The following is a 25,623-nucleotide window of genomic DNA, read 5'->3' as shown; positions in this document are numbered from 1 at the left end:
GGTTTTTCATGTGTCCAGACTCAAGCCTCACCACACCTCACCCCTCTGTGCTCCCAGTCCGGCGCTGCCTCCTGCCCGGATCATTGACGGGGAGCCGGCTTGGACAGTGCACCGGCTCCTGGACGTCCGTCGAATGGGCCGGGGGTTCCAGTATTTGGTGGACTGGGAGGGGTATGGACCCAAAGAATGCTCCTGGGTGAAGAGGAGCTTCATCCTGGACCCGGCCCTCCTGGCCGATTTCTACCGCAGACACCCGGACAAGCCTGGTCGGGTGCCAGGAGGCGCCCGTTGAGGGGGGGGGTCCTGTTGTGTGGGCCGCCAGAAGAGGAGGTACTGCTGGCCCACCACCAAAGGGCGCCCTGCCTGAAGTGCGGGCTTCAGGCATGAGAGGGCGCTGCCGCCACGGACACAGCCGGGAGTGACAGCTGTCACTCATTAATTCCTGACAGCTGTCACACATTCTACATCATCGCACTCCATAAAACCCAGACGTCATCTCCACCTCATCGCCGAGATATCGTACTTCATTAGAGGTAATATCCTCAGCCTTTTTGTGGTATTTTCTGAATCTGTTTATTGTGAGTGTTTGCAGGTCCTTAGTTTGTGGAGGCTGTGCAAGACGGCACGCTTTTTCCTCTGAGGGATTGCTGCAACGTATTGAGTGAGAGGTGGAGGTGGCATTCCCACCATTGTTGTTACTGGGTGTACACACACCCACACTTGACTGTCTTTGTTTTCGCCAGCAGTACCAGATCCGACAGTCGGGGACGGTGATCACCTGGGAATTCGGGACTTGGCGGCTCCAGTATTCACCAGGTTCTGTGGCGGCGGAAATCGTGTGGTTCCGGCTCTTCTCAGGACAGACGTCTTCTATCCTCGAGCCTGCCCACACGTCACCTTTTGTGGATTGACTGTAATTATATTCTGAGATTGTCTGTATGTTCGTTGTGCACATTTCACAACATTAAATTGTTACTTTTTGGCTCATCTATTGGCCGTTCATTTGCGCCCCCTGTTGTGGGTCCGTGTCACTACACTTTCACAACAGAGATCCCCAGTTCCATGCTGGGTGGAGCCACAAAAAGCTTCCCATGTCTTTCAGTGAGAATAAACATGGCTTTCAGCATATGGAAATATTATTTGAGTAAAACCAACCAAAACCACTTAGCAATCCAACAATGTTGGAGCAACATTGCTGGGAGTCTAGAGAATTACATTGTGGCCACATTACTTTTTACTATCATCATTACTAAAAAGTGATGTAGTGACGGAGTAGAATTGTTTGTACAGGTTGTGAATAATTATGGGCATGGTCAATTTGAGTGACATCTAGTGTGCCAGTGAGCTATGTGCTGAGCCCCACTGACAGTGGCTGCTAGTGGTCTGACCGTGTCTGTCCTTTCTGAGAATTTTATTACAAATATCTGAGATATGGCTTGCTGTGAAGTTAATTGTACTGTGGCCCATCTAAGACATTTGCTTCAGAATTTCTGTTCAGTGACATTTTAGTATTATTTAATTTGTATGTTAGCACCATTACCACTGATAGAAGCTTGATAGCATTAGTTCTACATGCCTCATGCCACCCATTATGAAAACCAGTGCCCAGTTGTCAAATGTATTCATTAATCAAACACCCAAGCCAAAGTTAGCCTATTAAGTTTAAGTTTAATTAGCTTATAATGCGCCAAATCACAGCAAAAGCCTCTCAAGGCGCCTTTCATAAAATAAGTCAACATAAAATTGGATAAATAATTATAAATGAATAAAAAAAATTCAAATACATAAATAAAAACAGAAGTAAAAGAATAAAACAAATAAAAATAAAAACTATTCATAAGAAAGAGAATAAAAATAGGTTTTGGGTCTTGACTTAAAAATGTCCACGGACTCAGACTGCCTCACGGTCGCAGGAAGACTGTTCCACAGGATGGGTGCACGATACGAATAGGCTCTTTGACCTGCTGACTTCTTCACCCTGGGAACACAGAGAAGTCCCGCATCCTGCGACCGCAAAGCCTGGGCCGGCACGTAGAGTTCCACCAGATCAGCCAGATAAGAAGGCGCCAGTCCATGAACAACCCTATAAGTCAATAACAAAACCTTAAAATCTGCTCTCACAGAGACAGGGAGCCAGTGCAAGGAGCCTATTAGTCTATCTTTAAAGGGAACTCAATTGTGTTCATGCTTCATTCATCCCACCCAGGTCATGCTGGCTTTGCCTGTGCTCTACCTTTTTAATAAAATACATATGTGTTGGCTGGGAATACAGTAGAGTTAAGCACAGCTAAGATCACAAAATGCAGAGCTGACTTGACTTTCAAAATCAGTCTTCGGAAAACCTGTGGGTGATGTCAAAGAGGGTTTGACAAGTGTGCGCGTGCGTTTGTGCATCTGCCATCAGCCACCTCCGGTATATGGATGACATCAAGCTGTATGCCAAGACTAAATTGTAAATGGACTGCATTTATATAGCGCTTTTCCATCTGCATCAGACGGTCAAAGTGCTTTACAATTATGCCTCAAATTCAACCATTCACACAGACACATGCAAGGTGCCCACAACACACCAGGAGCAACTTGGGGATTAAGGACCTTGCCCAAGGACCCTTACTGATTTTCCGGTCAGGGTGGGGTTTGAAATGAGGATCCTCTGGTCTGAAGCCCAACACTGAACCACTAGACCATCACCTCCCCAGACAAGAGTGAGCAAGACATTGACTCACTGATCCACCATACCAGGATCTACAGTGAGGATATTGGGATGTCATTTGGACCGGATGATTGTGACCAAATAGTGGCAAAGAGAGAGTAGCTGGTCCAGACTGAGGGGGCAAAGGTGCCAGAAGGCAAGATAGCGGGCATACAAAACAGCTACAAATACCTGGGAATCCCACAACCCAGTGGGAACCATGATGAAGATGCAAGAGAGTCAGCCACAGCCAAATACCTCCAGAAGGTAAGACAGATGCTGAGAAACCAGCTCAATGGTAGAAACAAGATCCAAACCATCAATACATACATTCACCAGTCATCAGATACCCTGCTGGGATAATAAGGTGTCCACAGGAGAAGACAGATGCCACTGATGTCAACAGAAAAAATGCCTCACAGTGAATGGAGGCTTCACCCAAAGTCCAACACCCTGAGGCACTATGAGCAATGGAAAGAGGGAGGGCAAGTATTAGTGAATGTCAGAGTCACAATCCAGGATGACTCAAGGAGTATCAATGAATACATCAGAAAGTGTACCACCCCCCCAACCTGAGATCAGCTGCTACAAGAATGCCTCAGTCAGCTGAAGACATACAGTGCTAAGGAACATGAGGAGGAGATTTCATGGAAGACCAAGCCCCACCATGGGATGTACCACCAACGGATAGAGGAAGTGTGTGACATCAAGAAGACCTATCAGTGGCTAGAAAAGGCCAGCCTAAAGGACAGCAAAGATGCGCTGATAATGGCAGCACAAGAACAAAGCCCTGAATACTAGATTTGTAGAGACAGATGTCTACCACAGCTGACAGGACCCAAGCTGCAATCTATGCAAATGTGCCCCAGAGACAGTCCAGCACACAGTTGCAGGATGCAAGATGCAAGCTGGGACAGTGTACACTGAATGGCGCAAACAAGTGTTATGAATCATGTATACGGACATCTGTACTGCATACGGATTAGAAGTCCCCAAGTCCCGATGAGAGACGCCACCAAAGGTGGTTTCGAATGACAGAGCTAAGATCCTGTGGTACTGTGGTACTACAGACAGTCAAGCAGTTGGTGGCCAACCAACCAGACATAGCAGTGGTTGACAAGGGAAAGAAGACCACAGTTGGGATCAATGTGGCAATCTGAGCCAACAGCAACATCAGAAATAAGGAGTACAAGAAAATCAAGAAGGAACAAGGGCTGAAGGAGCAACTGAAGCAGATGTGGAAGGTAAAGTACAAAATGGCCCCAGTGGTAATAGGAGCACTACGAGCTGTAACCCCCAAATAGGAAGAGTGGCTCCAACACATTCCAGGCACAACATCAGAGGTCTGTGTCCCAAAGAGTGCAGTCCTAAAAACACCCGACACTCAATACTAAAATCACACATCCATTTAAATGAGGGTGTGCCTGGGATCTGTCTTTTGCCTTTGTAAGTAGGAGAAGCCATTAGAGTAGGCTGTGAAGAAACACCACAGGTGCTGTGGTTCAACGCTTCATGTCTCACTGATACAGGTGTTCCCTGAAAGTGCATTCTCCTCTTTTAGGGCATCTCTTCCCACAAAAGGCAATGTCTCTCTCTCTCCTCCCATCTCTTCTCGTGTGTCAGTGTGAACCTGTTCTGATTCCCCCTGACTGTCATCAACCTGCACTTTACAATCAGTAATGCAGGGACTGCCAATTTTGCGCAGTGACTGGATGAATAAGGCCATGCCAGCAGCGCTGGCAGGGGATTAGTAGCAAATGTGGTGCAATGACAGGTGGTGAGTGTTAATTAGGAAGCCAGTAGTTTAATAAAGGTTTATAAGGGCCAGAAAAGAGCTTAAATTATTTAATGATGCTAACGCAGAAGGAACATAGGAGACTGGAAAATGATCTAAAGCAAGAAACGCACGTCTGCAAAGGGACAGAAAAATATAAAATGAAAGATTCAACACAAGAAGGTCTAGACTGGTGGGGAACCACTATTTGAAGACGAGTGTTGGAAGGAGCAGTGAAATCGCTCTCAGAGAAAGGGGTGGGTTGAATGGGAATAAAACATAAGAGCACCTGACTCTGCCGAGTCTTATCAAAAGTAGAAGTGAACGACTTCGTGCAGCTGCACTGGAAGGCGTGGTGTAAGGGGAGTCATTAAAAAAAGTGTTGAGCTGGCTAAAGTGCAATGCACTGATTTTGAAAATAGCCTGAATAAAATCTGCATCTGTTTAGGGAGTCCGTCACACGCAAAGCACTTGTCCTCAAGAGGGCTTAGGGGAAAAGGCCAGAGAGAGTGAGATGGAAGGCTTTGAGTAATTTTCGGATTATCACAAAAGAGCAAGGGAGACAGGGTGGTAGTAGAGGCGTGGGTGAAAAGAAGATGGGTTTCCAGTCTGTGGGAAATTCTACTGTCTTTGTGTTAACTTTGCTTAAAAATGACATGATTTTGGTCCGTGCTAATAGGGTTAATAATGAAACAGCATGGATCTTTTTCTTTACAGGCTCCACCGTAAATGATATAAAACACCGCATGTAGCTGTTGAACCCGCCTTGTACGGCGAAGTAGGCCATTATCCATTAGAGGAGTGTGTTCTAATGCCGTATAGAGTAGGAGGTAAAGGCAGCGCAGGTCTGTTTGTGTGTGTGAGCCCATTAGTCCATTAGTGCATGAGTTCCTGTGCTTGCATTCTGGCGTGGGTGCATAAGTGCAAACAGTGCTAAACCACATCAACTCACCTACCCTGCATCAATCCTGTAATACTGATTTCTTTTCAGTGGAGAGTAAAGTAAATTGGGAATGTAGTTGATACTAATGTGGCTTTCTGCAACATTTTGCTTTTTGGTTCTTAGAAGTCAAGCTTTTTAATTAAAGAAATACTGTTTAATAATCACCTACTTCTTGAGCAAATGTTTTTGTGTGTGTGTGTGTGTGTGTGTGTGTGTGTGTGTGTGTGTGTGTGTGTGTGTGTGTGTGTGTGTGTGTGTGTGTGTGTGTGTGTGTGTGTGTGTGCGCGCGCGCTCATGAAATGGCCGCATGCACCTACAGAAAAGATGATCTGTTGGACCTTAATTCATACCAGTTATGAAGGTCATCCTGAGAACATCAACACCGGGCAGGTGACCTGCATTAATAAGTTTCCTTTTGACCTCGGTTAGCCCTAGGTGTGTCAATCTGTGTCTTAACACACGTATCTCATTGATCCACAGCAACTGCTCAGCAGTCTTAGAGATGGTCCATTTAAGATGAACCTGTGATTTTATTTTTGGTTTTACTTTTATGTCTAGGTGGTATAGTGGGATATCAAGTTGTACTACCAAAATTTAGACCTGGTTCAATTGCCAATCAAGTCTTATCTAGGCCCACTAAGGTCGACTGGTGCCTTTGCTTATCACCAGATTCCATAGCATGAAGTCTGAGATTCCACCTGGACTAAATGCCAGCCCACTGCAAGTTATTTGACTGATGACTGGGACTGGGTGGACAGGGACATTGCAGATGAAGTGGCCTGTCCAAGGACGTGAGCATGTAGCATGACTGGGAGTCTAACCCAGGTCTACATATTGGTGTCTGTCCAGTTGGAAACAAAAGAACTCAAATTGTTAGCAGTACATTTAGAGTTTAAATTTATTTCATGTGTTGGTTCTTTGATGTTGGATGGACCACCAAGATGGATGGATTCTGCATTAGATGAATTATCAACTTTTAAGAGCAAGCTTCAACTTCTGGGGAGTGACTGAGCATTCAATAGATTAAAGTTAAGCAATTTAATGTACTATATGATTGGTTGGAAACATCCAATATGCATTCAGTCTACAGTGAAACATTTGAGCTTGAGAACTCATACTCCTGGATGATGAGGCATCTTGGAGAAGACGTTGGAGGTACAACTTTGTTGGGGTTAGTTGTGAGAAGTCTCTTGCCTCACTGACTGGTCATTTCCTGAAATAATTTTTTAATTTAGGGCTGCAAGCCTTATCAAACAGTGGATAATTTCTGAAGCATTACATTGTCAATTCCACTTGGGTCAAACTTGGAAAAAGCCTGAGTTTTCTTACTACGTTTGTCATATTTCTGTCAGGTTTTCCAATCTCAATTCCACCCCTATAGATACAGTATGATTTGCCCCAGAATAAATATCAAAAAGTGTTCTGTTTAAACAGCACAATGTAGAAACACACTTCCATAGAAAGAACTGAATATTATATTCATGGTGACAAAAAAGGTTTGATTCACATTCAACTCTGATCTGAATGGCTGTAACACATGTTCGCATGTGTATCTCCTGTAGGTAATATTACCATGTGCAGCTTTTCATGCAACCACAGAGAAAATCTTTCTGATGACCATGTCAGCTTTATCTTCTGCCTCAGGCTGACAACAACAATAACAACAAAGGCTTGAAAGCCCCGTAAATCCTGATTTGTGTTAGAATTATTTTAATATTGGCAGTTCCTTTTTAGAATGGCAAACATGGAAAGTGAAGAATAGCAAAGTGATGAAAGCTGGCAATCTTGCTTTTGTGAAGGTAAATAATTTTTAACAGTCCAATAACTGCACAATAATTATACCTCTTACAAACAAAAATTTGAGGGGATACACATATAAAAAAATCACCATGTTTGTGTGTCCATCCATGAGTCTTGTAAACACATCTCCTCCTTAAACCATTGATAGGTTTCAATGCAAGTTCACACAACAGTAGCACACCATATTAAGATGTGCATAAAGGGAGAGAAATCTAGTCTGGCATCTTCAAGGAAAGATTCAATTTATTTCAATTCAATTTATTTATACAGCACCAAATCATAACATAACATAAGGTGCTTAACACGAACAAGACCTAACTTTACCCCCCAACCTGACCTAGCACAATGACAACACTGGTAAACGAAAAACTCGAAAAGTATTCTTTTATTATTATTCTAAGAAGAAACCTCAAGCAGAACAGACTCAGTGGGGCGACCATCTGCTTTGGTCATACAAACCATAATAAACAAAACAAGTATAACAAAGAACTATCTCATATGCAAAGACAGCAATGAAGGAGCTAAGCAACTGTACACATATGCAGTGGTCAATCTCAATTTTGACAATCGCCAGATGAGTCACAGGAGGAAGATGATTGGAATTTCATTAGTATAATTCCTCGACTTCACACAACAGTACCTCGCCATATGAAGATGTAAATTAATGCTGAAGTATGTAGGATTTCGGGGTATTTATTTGCAGAAATTCAATACAGTGTTAGCAACTGTTCATGAGTGTATAATTAATTGCCTGCAATAATTTCAATTCAATAATTTTCATTTATATTGCACCAAATCAGAACAACTACGGTCTAACCTTACCAACCCCCAGAGCAACAGTGGTAAGGAAATACTCCCTCTGAGGAAGAAACCTCAAGCAGACCAGACTCAAAGGGGTGACCCTCTGCTTGGGCCATGCTACAGACACAAATTACAAAACAATTCACAAAACAAACATACAGGAAATGTTGCCGGTGCACAGGGCAGTTTCTGGAACAGACACCACACCCATCTCTGGATGGAGCCGCACCTCAGACAGAAAAGAAAAAAGCAGGATCAAGCATCAGAAAGACAACAAATACAGCATAATTTATCAGCATTAAGCAACAAGAAAAACAGAAGAAATACTAAAGTGATCGCTGGCCACTAGCCCTAAGCTTCACTAAAAGACCCAGAATTTAGATAAAGTTGAGGCCGTGGCACGCTCTGTTTCCTAATAAAATTAACTAAAAGAGTAAAAAGCATGGAAACATACTATGCCAGTATGCTAGCCATATGAAAGGGAAAATAAGTGTGTCTTAAATCTGGACTTAAAAGTCTCTACGAAATCTGATTGTTTTACTGATGCTGGGAGATCATTCCACAGAACAGGGGCACGATAAAAGAAAGCTCTGTGACCCGTAGACTTTTCATTCTCCCTTGGGACACAAAACACAAAGAACCAATGTGTTTTCATAAGCTTAGAATGTGCCCTTCACATCTATATGGGGGCTACCATGTTGCACCGCAATGAGGATACAAGAACCTGAAAGGGATATATTTATTCAGCTTTTTGTATTTTTTAGAGAGAGAAAAAAGATAAGTAATCAGTCACAATACACTGTCTACTGGTCAGTAGTATAGGCTAACAGGGTTGTAACAAGTACTTGTCACAAGAGAAGACAAGGGAGCATGAATCCTCATCAAAGCAAGAACATACAGGCAAACAAAAATAGGATCTGCAACAGTATAATGCAATTTACAACCTCACCACTAGATGACACTAGATCCTACAGATGAGCTTCAAGGGAAGTAGATTGTATCTGATATCTTCAAGGGAAGATAACTCAAGCTCAGTCGTTTTTAATGCATCGTGTTTTCCATTTACATATAGAGATATTGACCAATTTGTTAATTTGGGTATTTCATACCCTGGACAAATAATACATAAAGCAACCAGTATTACAGCACAGAAGGAATCATTTTGCAAATTTGATCAGAGATGTCTAGTTTATTTCTGCTGTCTCTTTATTGTTAACAGTCTTTAAGAGGTTCAGATCATAGACTTTGTTGTGTTTGCAAAAATGTGTTTATTGCTAAGTCAATGTTTGTTTCCTGATCTTTGATGGCTGTTGCATGCTGACGAAAACTTTAGAACATTGATATATGCATCCGGCATATACTGAGTTGGGTTATGAACATGTATATGCTCTGGAGAGCAGGGGAATGAAAGTCAGTAGGAGCAAGACTGAATACATGTGTGTGAATGAGAGGGAGCCCAGTGGAATAGTGTGGTTGCAAGGAGTAGAAGTTGTGAAAGTACGTGAGTTTAAATTCTTGGGGTCAACTGTCCAAAGTAATGTAGAGTGTGGTAGAGTGGTGAAGAAGAGAGTGCAGGCAGGGTGGAGTGGGTGGAGAAAGGTGGTGAGAGTGAATTGTGAACAAAGAGTAGTGAGACCAGCAATGTTGTAGTGCTTAGAGATGGTGGTACTAACAAAAAGACAGGAGGCAGAGCTGAAGATGTTGCAATTCTCTTTGGGAGTGATGAGAATGGACAGGATTCAGAATGAACATATCAGAGGGACAGCTCAGGGGGGACGTTTTGGAGACAAAGTCAGAGAGGTGAGATTGAAATGGTTTGGACATTTGCAGAGGAGGGACCCAGGGTATATAGGGAGAAGGATGCTGAGGATGGAGCCACCAGGCAGGAATTGAAGAGGGAGGCCAAAGAGGAGGTTTATGGATATGGTGAAGGAGGACATGCAGGTGGTTGGTGTGACAGAGGAAGATACAGAGGACAGGGTGAGATGGAAATGATTAATCTGCTGTGGCGACCACTAAGAGGAGCAGCCAAAAGAAGAAGTTATGAATATGTATGTTCTGGGATCTCACTTGCTCTCACAGATGATGTGGAGAGGAACACAAACATCACGGGAGACAACAGCGAGCAGAACAGATGGAGAAAATGGGTGTGAAGGATACGAGTCACCGACCCTCCGAAACAAAACAAAGACACTTTTGTCACTTTGGCTGCAAATTTGAAAGTTTTCCTTTTAAACCCAATGTTATCGAGAGAATGCAAGCGGCTAAACAGCTTAACGCTGACTGATTTTTGAGCACAGACAAAAGGATAAACGGACAAAGTGGCCATGCGGTTTGGCTGGCTGACGGATGTGACTAAAAGAAGCACAGCACAGTTAGTGAGTGGCTCGAACCAGTTAGACACACTGCTGACATTCACCTCTACCCCTGAAATAGTCAAAAGCAAGAAAGAAAGAAAGAAAGAAACGTACGGCAAGACTTCAAGGGATGAGAAATGAGAGAAATACAATATCGGCGCTGAGAGAGAAGAAGGGAAGCGCGGTGGGAGAAAAAGACAGAAAGACAGGGACGTGACTGTGAGCAATGTTTCCAGCAGTGATTTTACTGTCTACCGAAGTGGAAAGCGCTGAACTTTAGATGATATATTAACAGAGGGAGAGAAACAGAGGGATTGAGAAAATAAAAGGATAAAAAGCACTCCGGTATTAGCCGTCACCATTTTAATTAGTTTCCCCTTTCCTTTCATTTTCTCAAGCTTGACACTCTGGAGATGCAAAGCTTAATTAGAAAATAACAATTATTAGAAGTTATTGCCTAATACCTAATTGTTCAGGTTATCGCTATCATCAGTGTGACTCTTTGAAGCTACGGATGAATATTAGATGATAAAAATGAGCTGAACCTTTTTAGTTTAGTTTAGTTTTAGTCAAATACACGATTTCCCAGGACGTACAAGTGCAGAGGAGGAGGCCAATAACTGGATGTTTGGTTTCTAAACTGACATTAAAACTATGTTAATATGTTCCAACAGAGTGAGCTGGAACATTATCCAGTAATTTGAGACATGTTTGTTAATTTGTTCCATTCGTGTCTGAGGTGTTTTAGCAAGTTTCAACCAAACATGTTATCTGCATGTAGGTTGATCCCAGAATTGCCATGAAGGAGTTTGTTTTGGTAAAGGTCAAAATTTTGGTTCATATGTCTGTTTGTTCTCCTACTCCGCCTCTGAGGTCCTTTGCCAAATGTCCATGAAATTTGATATTTAGATGGCAATCAACCCCAGAATTGTCCTTTTGGCAAAGGTCAAGGTCATTGGGGCCATAGATCAACTTAATGGTCTTCACTCTGATGTCCCCCAAAATTTGCAGGTGGGTTCTGAATTTGTCCAGGGGATATTTACTTTTTAAAAGGTGAGTCATTGGGTACGGTGGTCTAGTGATTGGCACTGTTGTCTTGCAACAAGAAGGCCGTGGGATAACTTCTCATCTGGTCCTTTCTGCATGGAGTTTGCATGATCTCTCCGTGTTTGCGTGTGTTCCCTCTGGGTGCTCCAGCTTCCTTCTCAACACATGCAGGTTTGGTGAACTGGAAGCTTCAATTTGATTTTAGGTGTGAATGTGTTTGTTTGTCTCTGTATGGCCCTGTGATAGACTAGCATCCTGTCCACAGTGTACCCTGCCTCACGGCCTATGACCGCTGGGATAGGCTGACCCCCACCATCCCCACCCCATGACCCTTGACTGGGAGAAGAAAATGAATAAATAATTGTTGAGGTCACAGGTAAAAAAAAAAAAAAAAAAGATTTTTACTCTGATGTCCACCAAACTTGGCACACATATGTAGTTGGGTTCTGAAATTGTCCAGGTAATATCAAATTTACCAAAGGTCAATCAATGGACTCAAGTCCATGTCCACCTGATTGATCCCAGGACCTTTTGCTGCTCTCTGCCAAACTTGATATGGTAAAACGGTTTGGTGTGAAACTGTCAAATAATTTGACAGTTTGACAGTGGACCAAATGTGGCACACACTTTGGTGGATTCCAAAATTACCACCAAAGTCAGGCAGAAGTCAATTATTTGGGTGAAGGTTAAGGTCAGTCAGGTGAACTGTCAGATTTTCATAGCCCTTACTGTGTTCATGCCCAAGGTACTATGACATTGTAAAGCCAAAAACTATTGCCCCTGATTTACAGACAGCATGCAACCAATATTGTAAATGTGACATGGATTGCACTCACATTACTTTGTGGCGTGACATAAAAAAGTATTTATTTATTTACGTATTTTGAATTTATTTATTTACTTACTTACTTATTCCCTGTGCAGGTAACTATATAGGGCTTGTTACAGCAAAAACATAGATGAGTGGCTGGTTGAGTGTATCCCAGTCAGCTTGTGTACCCAATAAGACAAAACAACAAATCCTATCATCTGGCAACTCAAATTATAAGAAAACATAATGATAATCATGAACTGATGAGATGGTGGTTAATAAGCATATTAGATCACATGAAAAAGCAACTTTACTGTGCCTATATAATATCCCAAAGACATGCCTACCACCTGCTGGTTGGTTAGTGTATGTTGTATGAATTATGGAAAGTTAGGAACAGCTGTAGTTGGACTCACATGTACTTTGACCACTAGCTGCTGAAGGTTGTGCTTGCCATGTGATCTGTACATTTCACCAAGTTAGAAAACCCACAGAAAAACATGTTGCCCAGTATCTCAGCAAATATGGGACAAAACATGTAAGTAAAACTTCATTTATAGAATGGATAGAATGTGTGGCTGGGGATGAAGGCAAACGCAAAAAGGTGTTCCAAAACATTTAAAAATCAGTGCAATTCTTCTGTTTTGGACCACTGTTCGGAATTCCACATTAAAAAGAAGATATTATGTGCTGTTCTCAACAGGACATCATTACATCACCAAATAATCCTTTCATTTTGAATGGGCCAGTTGCTTTTAGAGTGCAAAAAAATCTGTACAAAAAATCAATCTTAACAACTTGTTAAAAGTGTCTTGGGAGCTGTCCATTGTGCTGATAAGACTTGGAATATGTATTTATGCAGTGTGGAGCATGTAAATGACTGTCAGCTGTGTTGTGTAGTCTTTCTTAAAAACATAACATATAGGTTGTAAACGACCCTACAAATCTATGATTTGCTTCAACAGGTACATAATTCCCCACAGAAATCAAATTTATCTGCAGCAAGGTGGAAGAAAGTCACTGTGACGTCACTCTCAATTCTTGACACTGCAAGTCCCAAGATTATACGTCTTAATAGTGACTTGACAGGGACACTGTCCCAAGTCTCATATGCAGTCAGAACGTACACTGTGTGCATTTCACAGTGGTAGAGAGAAGCCACAGCACTTCCAAATAAAGACAGCACAAGTAAGTCTAGTTCAAGGAGGCCTTGAACTGGGGACCTTCCGCACTGGAATGAAGCACACTTATCCGCTTAGCCATCACCCCTTGCAAATACAAAAAAAACACCTATATCAACTCAAGAGTTGCATCAAAAACATCTTTCAAATGGGGAAAACACAAAGAACATAAACAAACATACCCTGCAACACATTTAACAGTTTAATTTGATACAATACAATTGAAGTACTTGCAACACAAAAAGAGGTTCCTTCCTCAGTGACTTTTACCACTGGGCCATTTAGTGCATCAATGAGCACGATTATCTTTGAGCTATAGCACATTCCTGGTCAGCAGAGCTGTCTAAATTTATTTATTTACTTTAGCAATTCTTTTACTCTTAAAAGTACAGTGTGTAGGATTTATGCATGTTAATTTGGAGAAACAGAATATAGTCTTCATAACCATCTGTTCATTCAGGGAGCTGATCCCATAATGGATGCTGCTTTGTTGTACCACCAAGTTGATACAGGAGCCCAAAAGGGTCATACTTTCTCTACTTTGGGGGAGGTGATGGTCTAGTGGTTAAAGAGTTGGGCTTCCTCTGAGGTTTCTTCCTCAGAGGGAGTTTTCCTTACCACTGTTGCTCTGGGGGTTGGTAAGGTTAGGCCTTACCTGTGTGAAGTGCCTTGAGGCAACTCTGTTGTGATTTGGCGCTATATAAAGGAAAATAAATTGAAAAATTGAAATTGAAAACTTTAGACCAGAGGTTCCTCAGTTCAAATCCCAGCCTAACCGGAAAAATCACTAAGGTCCTTAATCCCCTAGTTGCTCCCGGTGTGTAGTGAGTACCTTGTAAGGGAGCACCCTCAATCGGGGTGAATGTGAGGCATTATTGTAAAGCACTTTGAGTGTCTGATGCAGATGGAAAAGCACTATATAAATGTAATTGATCAACATATTGATTTATTCTGCCTTACAGAAACCTGGTTACAGCAGGATGAATATGTTAGTTTAAATGAGTCAACACCCCCGAGTCACACTAACTGTCAGAATGCTCGTAGCACGGGCCGGGGCGGAGGATTAGCAGCAATCTTCCATTCCAGCTTATTAATTAATCAAAAACCCAGACAGAGCTTTAATTCATTTGAAAGCTTGACTCTTAGTCTTGTCCATCCAAATTGGAAGTCCCAAAAACCAGTTTTATTTGTTATTATCTATCGTCCACCTGGTCGTTACTGTGAGTTTCTCTGTGAATTTTCAGACCGTTTGTCTGACTTAGTGCTTAGCTCAGATAAGATAATTATAGTGGGCGATTTTAACATCCACATAGATGCTGAGAATGACAGCCTCAACACTGCATTTAATCTATTATTAGACTCAATTGGCTTTGCTCAAAATGTAAATGAGTCCACCCACCACTTTAATCATATCTTAGATCTTGTTCTGACTTATGGTATGGAAATTGAAGACTTAACAGTATTCTCTGAAAACTCCCTTCTGTCTGATCATTTCTTAATAACATTTACATTTACTCTGATGGACTACCCAGCAGTGGGGAATAAGTTTCATTACACTAGAAGTCTTTCAGAAAGCGCTGTAACTAGGTTTAAGGATATGATTCCTTCTTTATGTTCTCTAATGCCATATACCAACACAGTGCAGAGTAGCTACCTAAACTCTGTAAGGGAGATAGAGTATCTCGTCAATAGTTTTACATCCTCATTGAAGACAACTTTGGATGCTGTAGCTCCTCTGAAAAAGAGAGCTTTAAATCAGAAGTGCCTGACTCCGTGGTATAACTCACAAACTCGTAGCTTAAAGCAGATAACCCGTAAGTTGGAGAGGAAATGGCGTCTCACTAATTTAGAAGATCTTCACTTAGCCTGGAAAAAGAGTCTGTTGCTCTATAAAAAAGCCCTCCGTAAAGCTAGGACATCTTTCTACTCATCACTAATTGAAGAAAATAAGAACAACCCCAGGTTTCTTTTCAGCACTGTAGCCAGGCTGACAAAGAGTCAGAGCTCTATTGAGCTGAGTATTCCATTAACTTTAACTAGTAATGACTTCATGACTTTCTTTGCTAACAAAATTTTAACTATTAGAGAAAAAATGACTCATAACCATCCCAAAGACGTATCGTTATCTTTGGCTGCTTTCAGTGATGCCGGTATTTGGTTAGACTCTTTCTCTCCGATTGTTCTGTCTGAGTTATTTTCATTAGTTACTTCATCCAAACCATCAACATGTTTATTAGACCCCATTCCTACCAGGCTGCTCAAGGAAGCCCTACCATTATTTAATGCTTCGATCTTAAATATGATCAGTCTATCTTTGTTAGTTGGCTATGTACCACAGGCTTTTAAGGTGGCAGTAATTAAACCATTACTTAAAAAGCCATCACTTGACCCAGCTATCTTAGCTAATTATAGGCCAATCTCCAACCTTCCTTTTCTCTCAAAAATTCTTGAAAGGGTAGTTGTAAAACAGCTAACTGATCATCTGCAGAGGAATGGTCTATTTGAAGAGTTTCAGTCAGGTTTTAGAATTCATCATAGTACAGAAACAGCATTAGTGAAGGTTACAAATGATCTTCTTATGGCCTCGGACAGTGGACTCATCTCTATGCTTGTTCTGTTAGACCTCAGTGCTGCTTTTGATACTGTTGACCATAAAATTTTATTACAGAGATTAGAGCATGCCGTAGGTATTAAAGGCACTGCGCTGCGGTGGTTTGAATCATATTTGTCTAATAGATTACAATTTGTTCATGTAAATGGGGAATCTTCTTCACAGACTAAAGTTAATTATGGAGTTCCACAAGGTTCTGTGCTAGGACCAATTTTATTCACTTTATACATGCTTCCCTTAGGCAGTATTATTAGACGGTATTGCTTAAATTTTCATTGTTACGCAGATGATGACTTAGACTGCTGGGGGGTTCCCATGATGCACTGTTTCTTTCTCTTTTTGCTCTGTATGCACCACTCTGCATTTAATCATTAGTGATCGATCTCTGCTCCCCTCCACAGCATGTCTTTTTCCTGGTTCTCTCCCTCAGCCCCAACCAGTCCCAGCAGAAGACTGCCCCTCCCTGAGCCTGGTTCTGCTGGAGGTTTCTTCCTGTTAAAAGGGAGTTTTTCCTTCCCACTGTAGCCAAGCGCTTGCTCACAGGGGGTCGTTTTGACCGTTGGGGTTTTACATAATTATTGTATGGCCTTGCCTTACAATATAAGGCACCTTGGGGCAACTGTTTGTTGTGATTTGGCGCTATATAAAAAAAATTGATTGATTGATAATCCATTTACCACACTGTAAAACTCAATGAGTTAGTTGAACTCAAACCATTTGAGGAAACTGATTGCCTTAAACCATTTGAGTTTGCCAACTTAAATAAAATAATTTTTCAAAAGTTTAATTGTTAAAGTTTTAGTAACTTAACAATTTATAGTTAATTAAACTTTCTGTATGTAAATCTAGTTTATGTTTTCAATAAAAAAGTGACATAAATTTCTGCCTAAAAAATGTGAATTACATTTTGGATTAGATTTTTTGTTGAATTATTTGGTTTACTTGTTGATTCTGCGTAGTGTTGTTATAATTCTGCCCATTCACTCCCCTCGGGACGCGAACTCACAATCTACGGCATGGAAGTCGGACTCTCTAACCAGAAGGCTAAAACCCAGAGCTCTGGCCTTGTGACCAGAGAATTCCTTTGAGCTGTTGGGAGTGAGGTTTACTAATTACATATGCACAGTGACACCTGCTGGCCTCTGTTACATATACTAATTTAAAATGAGTGAATGGAATGCACTAGAAATACATCACCAACACTTAAATGTCCCAAAACTTGAAATGCACTTAAAGGAACTGAGTTTTTATGAGAACAATTATTTTTTGAGTTAGTTTAATGAATGGAAATGAGTGACTACAACTTATTTCAAAGTTTGAGTTACGTTAACTTACTTATTTTATTGAAATGGAGTGTTTGGTTTAACAGTGCATTGTACCTTCCGCATTTTGTTGCATTGCCAGAAGAGTCAAGAACAAAGAGGCAAAATCAATAGTTGCTTTGCCGTACACTGTCTGCTGATTGCTTGTGGAGGCTAACAAGTAAGAGCAACTCAATTTTTTGTGAAATATATAATGATTATCACAGGAGAATCCCAAGGGAGGCCAAGGGAGCATGAATCCCTCATCATTAAAGGAGTAAAAAGATGAGAGGAAACAAGATCATCACTGGTGACAGCATCATACAACCTGCAACCTCACCACGAGATGACTTAAGTCCTACACACGCACTTAAAGCACCGCTGGACTAATAGCATTGCACACCGGGCATTTGCCCGCTGGCCTGATGGCCTACTGGGCTGCAGAATTTTTTTTTTTTTAACGAAGTATAATATATAATATAATAATAATTTAAAACATAACGCTATAGGTGGATACTGGTATATAAACCCTCCTATTGGTGCATAAACTGGTAGATCGGCCCTTTAGTCATGATTGATTGTGGCCTGGACCAATGAGGTGAGGGGCAGGCCAATTACCCCTCCATCTCGGGCCTCGGTTGGGCTACACAGTGCGCCAGTGCCAGACAGAGTGATAACGAGCGATATGGATGGTAGCAAGAAGAGGAAAGGTGGCGCTGAAAGAGCCAGGGATCAGAAGAGAGTAGCGCTTCAGGCAGGTGCTGCAAAATGTCTTACAATAGTCATGTTTGCTTTGCGTGGACGCGGAGCATCCACATCTGCGGCAGCCTCAGCAAGTGGCGGAGAAGAAGTTCAACAGGTAGACGAGATGGGGGACCGCTATGACCATGACGGTAAGTGAAGGTTAACTTCAGCTATTAACTGATGAACAGCAACCTAACTAAATCAGACATCTGTGTGTGAGAGAGACATTCTGATCTTCTGGTCCAAAGTAAAGTGCTGTCTAACTGTTGAACTGCTATTATTATGTGAATCATCCCTTTTTATTTTATACTCTAAATTAAATGGATGAAACAAATCCTATTCTTTCCAAGTCCTGGCATAATTTCACATACCTAACATTTTACTTTAAATTGAGAGTCATTCTCTAAGTTGATTAGCAACACAAATTGGTAATAAAAGAAATCCTTGATGTTACTTGTTACTTTTTGTGTATTGCAGTTTCAAAAGTTCAACCTTTGTATCCAGTCATTGGTCCAGTCATCCAGTCATTTCTTGCTTTATATGATGAATTGTATCACACAAGTAATGATATATTATTTATAGTATAGCCTACAGTATTTATATAACAAATGTTTTTATAGAATTTCTATTTCTAAATTTAAGTAACAAGGCTGAATGAAATGACGGTTTATTATGTCTAAAAAGTAATGTGACCTACTGTCAGTAGATCGTACTTTTGATAAGCCTATGATAACTGTATTTCGGGAGAACTTTTCATAATGCTTCTTATAGTGTTAAAATGTATGTGTCTCCTGGTGCACATTGATCGGTTAAGGGACCAAAAAAAAAAAAAAACACGCTGTCACAGCAGCCTTAATCTTTTTCCCCTTTGATACCTGGTGGTGGCTGGTCTTGGTTAAAAATGCCCGGCCTGAAAAATTTCCCCAGTCCAGCCCTGGCTTAAAGCTAAATATATTTTTACATTTTATTCTTTTAGCTGCAATGCGCTGAATAGTAGAAGACAGTAAAAGTCCATCCAGACACCTCTTATTGTGTTGTGAGTGCTTCCATTAAGTTGTGGCTAATTATGTGTTTTTTTTTCCTTGCAGTGTTATCAAATTAAATTGTTGCAGGTGCTGTAGGTTATATGTTTGTGTTCTCCATTTCTGCAAGTCTTTTCTCAATTTGCAAGACATTTTTAATGCATCTATGTGATGTAGAATTTGATGCAGGTGTTTGTTTTTTTAATGCTTGTGTTGTCTAAATGTGGTGTGTCTTTTGCCCACAATACTTACTGACTTAAACTAAATTTTCATAAATTTACACATACATTGTAAATTGTCATTCCTGATTGTTTTGAATTCAAAAATAATACATATTTTATTTGCTACAGAAAGAATGCAATACGTTGACAGAAGTCTAAATGCACAGTGTGATTAAAAAGCCAAAAGAAACCAAACTGGTGAACAGAACAGCTTAATCTTAGCCTTAAGTTGCTTTTCGGGCCCGGATCACTGGCAACGCGAGTGCCGTGACAGCAGCCAGATGAGAAAGTGTAACATACTTTGGGATGATGTTTGTCGAATTAAATCAAATTGCTGTTTGATGGTAGCTGGGAAAGCAGTTGTTAGTGATGGCAGATTCTGATAGAAATGCTAAATTATAGATAAGGAAATGTATCTATTTTCCTAATTTGCATGAATCTAAATTACAATTTAAGCAGATAACTTGTAACATAGTACTTTTAAATACAAGTTTTCCACACCCTTTCCGTGAAATGTTTTATGCAAAGCGGTCCACTCTGTATTCAGACACTGTTGCAAAATGAGCCTGCTGAGAATGGAAGTATGAGTGCACCACGTTACAATGTGCTAAAATTACACTGGAGCCTCCTGACAGCTCTGGAAAACAACGGCTGTGCAGGTGCAAAGCTTCGGACATGTTAACAGAGTGAAACACCACTTTCAGAAAAAACATGAAATAAAAATAAAATATAGAGAGATGTTTTTATTGGAAACCCACAGTATGGTTGTTTCCTCTCTGCTTCCAGTCAGTAAAGCAATGAATGGTTTGGTGCTCCGATAATAGTTTGTTTACCGCTTCAAGCGAGTCTGAGGTTATGTTGAGGACAGGTGCTTTGTTTTCCATCCATCTTTCCTGAAAGAATTTCTACCCTTCTCTTTGTCTCTGCCGCCCTTTTTCTCTGCACATCTGTTCCCTTTACTCCTCCTCATTGCAGTAGAGCAGGTTTTTAAAGAAGCATATTGTGCAAAGTTTGAGTTTGTCCACCTTTGAAATGTACATATGGTTGAGGTTTTATGTTAAATAGCATTAGCGTCTTGTGATGTTATATATGTGAATGTAGAAACTACACCTTATTATGCACAACTGAATCCTGAAACAGCTCTTATTACACTTCTGTGACACATGTCACAAAGTTTCCATTTGGAATCCTGCTTGCGTTGTATCATGCCCACACACCCATATGGTCCGTCAAAAGCAGACAAAAACATGGCCCCATCTGAAGGCATATGATGAAGTAGTACGTGGATTTTCATATCCCATGATGCTTCAGTGTCACCAAAATCCGCTTTTGGCTTTCCAAAGATGATGTGTGTTCCTAATTCATGAGCAATACAAACACCAAAGGGTGGAGTTTTTTCATGGGGACAACAAGTTATTATTGCAAATCTTTTTTGTAATTGAAGCCACCATGGCCATGACCAACCCTACTGGCAGTGTTGTGTATGCATGTGTAGGGAATATTCTGCCTTCATGGAACAGTCACTGCAGCAATGCTGGGGTCTTGACGCAAGTGTCCAATACAACTTTGCAAACAAGAGCCCCGACATTAGGTTAGCCTGCCTTTTTTAAGCCTGCTTTCAGCCCACCCCCAGGTGGGCGGGCCTTGCCCTGTGCGTGGATCAGTAGAGCTATGTGATTGGTTGGAAAGTGTTGTGTTTGACCTTGTAGGTGGGTGAGCGTGCTTGTGTTGTTATATCTGAACAGTATGTGTTATATCAAAAGTTTGTGCTGTTTTTGCCAGCGTGATAAGGAAAGAACAGAATATTTCATGGTGCCTGTTGTCCCAGACAGAGATACAAAGTTGTATTAGTTTAGACTGTATGCAAATGATGATATTTTTCAGATATGTATGCAAAACATTCAGGTCACATCCACTCTGGGTCATTAAGTGGTCTTAGGACAAGTGTCATGGAACATTCCATCCAACACATGTACTTTATTTGCTTCAGCATGCATTCTGTTTGTATTTTACAAGTTGCAATGTGTAGTTTTCTTGTTTTGGGCACGTTACTTTTTTCAACATACACTTCATTAATTTCAACATATATTCTATGTTTCAACATGTAGTTCACCAGTTTTAACAGTTCTTTTAGCCGTATCAACATGTATTTTCCCACTTGTGACATGTATCACATACCATTATGTGTTTGGTGATGGCAATATCTTTGCAGGAGAATGAAGGTCCTAGTCTTAGGGTCCTGGTGCTGCCTGTATTCCTATGTCATTGTGAAACTTGCATGCTAATTATTGACCTAAGGTGAGGACTGGATGTCTTTGATTCTAGAGCTCTTTGGGTACCACTGGAATGACCTTGTGTCTAACGACTACTAAGAGAGCCTTAGATGAGGAGTGTCACTTGCATTGTGAGGGAGCGACAGCTTCAGCATTTTGGCCATGTGGTGTCTGAGTGTTCATGACTCCAGCAGCTGGAAAAGGCCAAGGGGACACCCATGTTTCACCTGGCTGGAGCAAATAGATGGTTATTTCAGAGGTGTGGGAATAGACCAGTTGTCTGTATTGGTGGTTGCCATTGAGGCCCCAAGGTGGTTCCGTGGTGACATAAATGTGGCAAAGCACTTTTTCACCATATAGTTCACTTGTTTTACTCATTTTAACATGCACAAATTTATTTATTTAGTTTCAAAATATAGTTTCTTTGCTTCAACACATAGTTTACTTGTTTCAACCAAGTGGTAAGCTTCACTAGTCAAAGGACTTGAGGCGGGGTACACCCTGGACAGGATGCCAGTCACTCGCACAGCCACATATAGACAAACAAACACATCCACACCCGCACGCACACCTATGGACAAAATGTCCAACTTTAGAGCAGAAATAAACATGGTTACAGCCTGGTCCAAAAAAAAAAAAGAAAAGAAAAACTGTTTTGGTCTCTATAGATTGTGTCCCCTCCATGACAACTGTACCGGAGGGTGAATTTATTTATTTTTTTACTTCTTAGTTTAAGATGTTTTAAGCCATAAAGCTATCCATGATTAGGTGTGTTGTCACTTTGAGTGACAGTCCAGAACCTGGGGTCTTCAACTCTCATAACATCTATAACCCAGTGTCCATTGGCAGTGGCTGCTATCTGTGGTGGAGGCTGTGTCTGTCGTTTTATGCATTTTATTACAAACACCTGAAATAATATGACTTGGGTCATGAAACGCCAGAATGGATCATCGAAAATTGTCTCTGCTGCAGTATTCACTCTGAGTGAAATTCTCATCTGATATAATGTTGTATGCTAATGGTGGCTGCACTTTTAGCAGCTATATGTGGCTTCATCTATGAGGTCCGTTTAATGAATGATTACTGAGAAAATAAGTGGCTCATAACTTTTAAGGCACACACCAAAGCAAATCGTTATGAGAACCACCACTCAGTCCTCAAAAATATGATTTAATAAACACCCCAACCAAGTTTAGCTTGTTAGCTTAGCTGGTTCGGACTTGAAGACAGCGCGGTGTTCAGGCTTCTTTCATCAGACAGCGGAGCCACCGATGCTCAAAAGTCAGGGCTGCCAGTACTGCCAGCATGGCAACGCCCAGATATGGGCTTCATATTGTCTGTTCTGAAACTCTTTAGAGAATATATGAGTGGCGCCACGTAGGCTTTGTCCAGTATATATAACGTCTATGTTTTAACAATTTTAGTGTTTTTAACATCTACTGCATGAGCTTCAGTGGTTTATCCGAGTATCATCAATACTACCAATATTCATATTCTTCATTTATGTACTAAGACTTTACTTCCAATGGTTTCTCCGCAGTGCAGCCTTCTCTGATTGTCTGGTTCTTCTCTACAACTGAGTCATTCTAGGTAGAATCCCTAGTCCTCCAACTCAACTCAGCCCGCCTTCTTCTTGAGTGGGTTATTCTCTTGCCAGCCAGTTTGGATACGTCTAATTCAAATCTTTCACTACCTGTTGTGTGCACCATCATAGGTGTTGGCATGCCTGTGATCTTTCACACTCCAGAGAGTGTCCCTGAGCGTCTTCTCTCAGCCTAAGACAGTGGTCTCCAAAATGAACTCGTCCCATCTGCTTAAAGTGATGTTAATCAGTGAAATCATCTGCTGGAGTCAGTGGCTGCAAAGAAAACCTGCACCCTTTCTGGAATACTTTGGACACCACTGGCCTAAGGTGTTGGGTGTTTTGTCGAAAACATGCACTTTTTTCACAAGGCAAATTCAGCACAAGTGCAGAGAATCAGTCCTCATAACTCAGACAGGGTTGGTCATGTGCCCCATCATGTTATTTATTCACAACATTCAATTATCACAGGAAGGTTTAAAAAAAAACACAACGCCTGTGTCTGAAATCACAGGATAATAAGACAGGGCTATGACATTTTTAAACAAAATTATGTTTGACAGTGACAAAACGTTGCTGTCATGCAATGTTCACTTAATGATACATCAAGTCAAGGTAGAATTACATTATTTATGGTTTAGAAAATGCATTACTCTTTCTCGGCAATTGGTTTAGTTTAATCATAGCTTGCATGAATAAAAAATATAATTTCCTGATTTTCTTCCACAAAACTGCTCATGTCCTCTATCTTTGTCAGTTTAGAGGAACACAAAATGCAAAGTGGCAGAAACCCTCAATTAAGTTCTTCTTCTGAATTACTGTAAATGCACTTTTGATTGTAACAAGTGAATCGGGACTATACTGTATGTCATCACTGGAAAGGCAACAGGACGCCTGAATTATGTTATTGAATTATCTTTTTTTTTTTAGGTAGAGAAAAGTATTTGGGAGTCTTCTCTCTGAAGGAAGAGAATGGACATTTTGCTTTATATTTCAAGCAAAAAGTGTCTCAATCACTCTCATTTTTCTGTTATGGATTTACCTACAAGACCAAAATTGGATGGAGGTTCCAATTTGATGCCTGTTTGTCTATCTTCCAGTTATCAGGCGGAAACAGAGTGCCAAAAAGCAATGACAAATTGTGCATAGCAGAGATAACCAATGGTCTGTGAAAATTATCTGAAAAAGAATTCAAAAACCAAAAAAGTTGAAAAAAACCCTGACAACACAACAAAAATCTTTGATTGAAGTGCATGAAATAACACACACTCCTGACATTTGATCACATTTAATTTATATTATGAAAAGCCACTTCTACCAGGACTTGAAAATTCTTTCCAAGGTCATATTTTGTGGAATTGTAGACTAGTGTTGGCAGAGGTTTTTGCACTCTACGAGCACAAAGCTCTAGTTTGTTATTGCATTAATTCCTTCCTTGTCGACTTAAACTGTCTACTTAAACTCATGCTTTCTTGTGCCAATACATCATAGGTTTTACTGTAACTATCAGCATTGTTTATCACTTCATAATTTCTCATTACCAATCGTGGTTTTTCCTGTTTGACTTCTTTCTTATGCCCATCTCCCTTGGATTTAGTAACTAGACTGACTGAATCGTGAGTGAACTCATTGCTGTCTTTGAAAACTGCCTCTCCCTAGCTCCTTTGATTACTGTTGCCACACTTGACTGATCACCTGAACTTTGTCCTCTGGCCTGCATCTTTGAACCATTTCTGTTTGAACCCTCACAGACACCGTTGTTAACTTGAATGATGAGAAGTTTGTTCTCATCATTCTACCTGATCCCTGGGTTGGGCTCTTCTGATCAGAACGTGTTTTCTTGATGAAAAACTGTACAATATGTGGGGCCCTATCTTGATTTTCTGCAACGGGACGAGCAAAAGGGCATAGCTTAAGTGCTTAACCTTCTGGGGCCGACACCATCGTATACAATGGCTGGGACCAAGCTTTTCTAAATTAGAAATAACTTTTGAATATGAGATAGAAACTTACTTTTTTTTTTTTTGCTGCAAACGTTAACTCCGCGGACTTTCAATCCACCGTTGGCCATCTTTGTTCTCCTTATAGAAGCTGTGTGATGATGTGTGCAATGTGAGTGTCCAATCAGAATTGGTTCACCATCACATGGTTTTCCAAAATCCAATCGTAGGGCAGATCTACCTCACGTGATAAACCAAAGATCATTTTTAGGAGTGATATCTTACTAGCTGGCCCATTTGAATAGCCCCCTAACTCCTCCAATGCGCACTGCCCCATTACGCACAGTGAAAGTGAAAGCAGACGGAGAGCCTCGCATGACAATCTCACATGCTCAAACAAAGAGCGTGTAACTATCAGGATTGCTCCACTAGTTTGCATTTGAATGTTACTGGATTACTCTGTGGCTCTCTCCCTCTGGCATAAAGCACTGATTACCATATCAATGAGGTAAGGGACAGGGGC

At 41.0% G+C, this 25,623-nt stretch overlaps 1 protein-coding gene across 1 annotated transcript in view; it reads right to left on the bottom strand.

Annotated features, from left to right (window-relative positions):
- Positions 1 to 25,623, bottom strand: part of LOC117521240 — a 569,076-nt gene that overhangs the window by 242,821 nt on the left and 300,632 nt on the right. The window lies entirely within an intron of this gene.

Source organism: Thalassophryne amazonica, chromosome 12, assembly GCF_902500255.1.
Source record: "Thalassophryne amazonica chromosome 12, fThaAma1.1, whole genome shotgun sequence".
NCBI classification, from domain to species: Eukaryota; Metazoa; Chordata; class Actinopteri; order Batrachoidiformes; family Batrachoididae; genus Thalassophryne; species Thalassophryne amazonica.
Note: the sequence above shows the minus strand (reverse complement) of the source record. Positions and strands in the feature narration are given on the sequence as shown.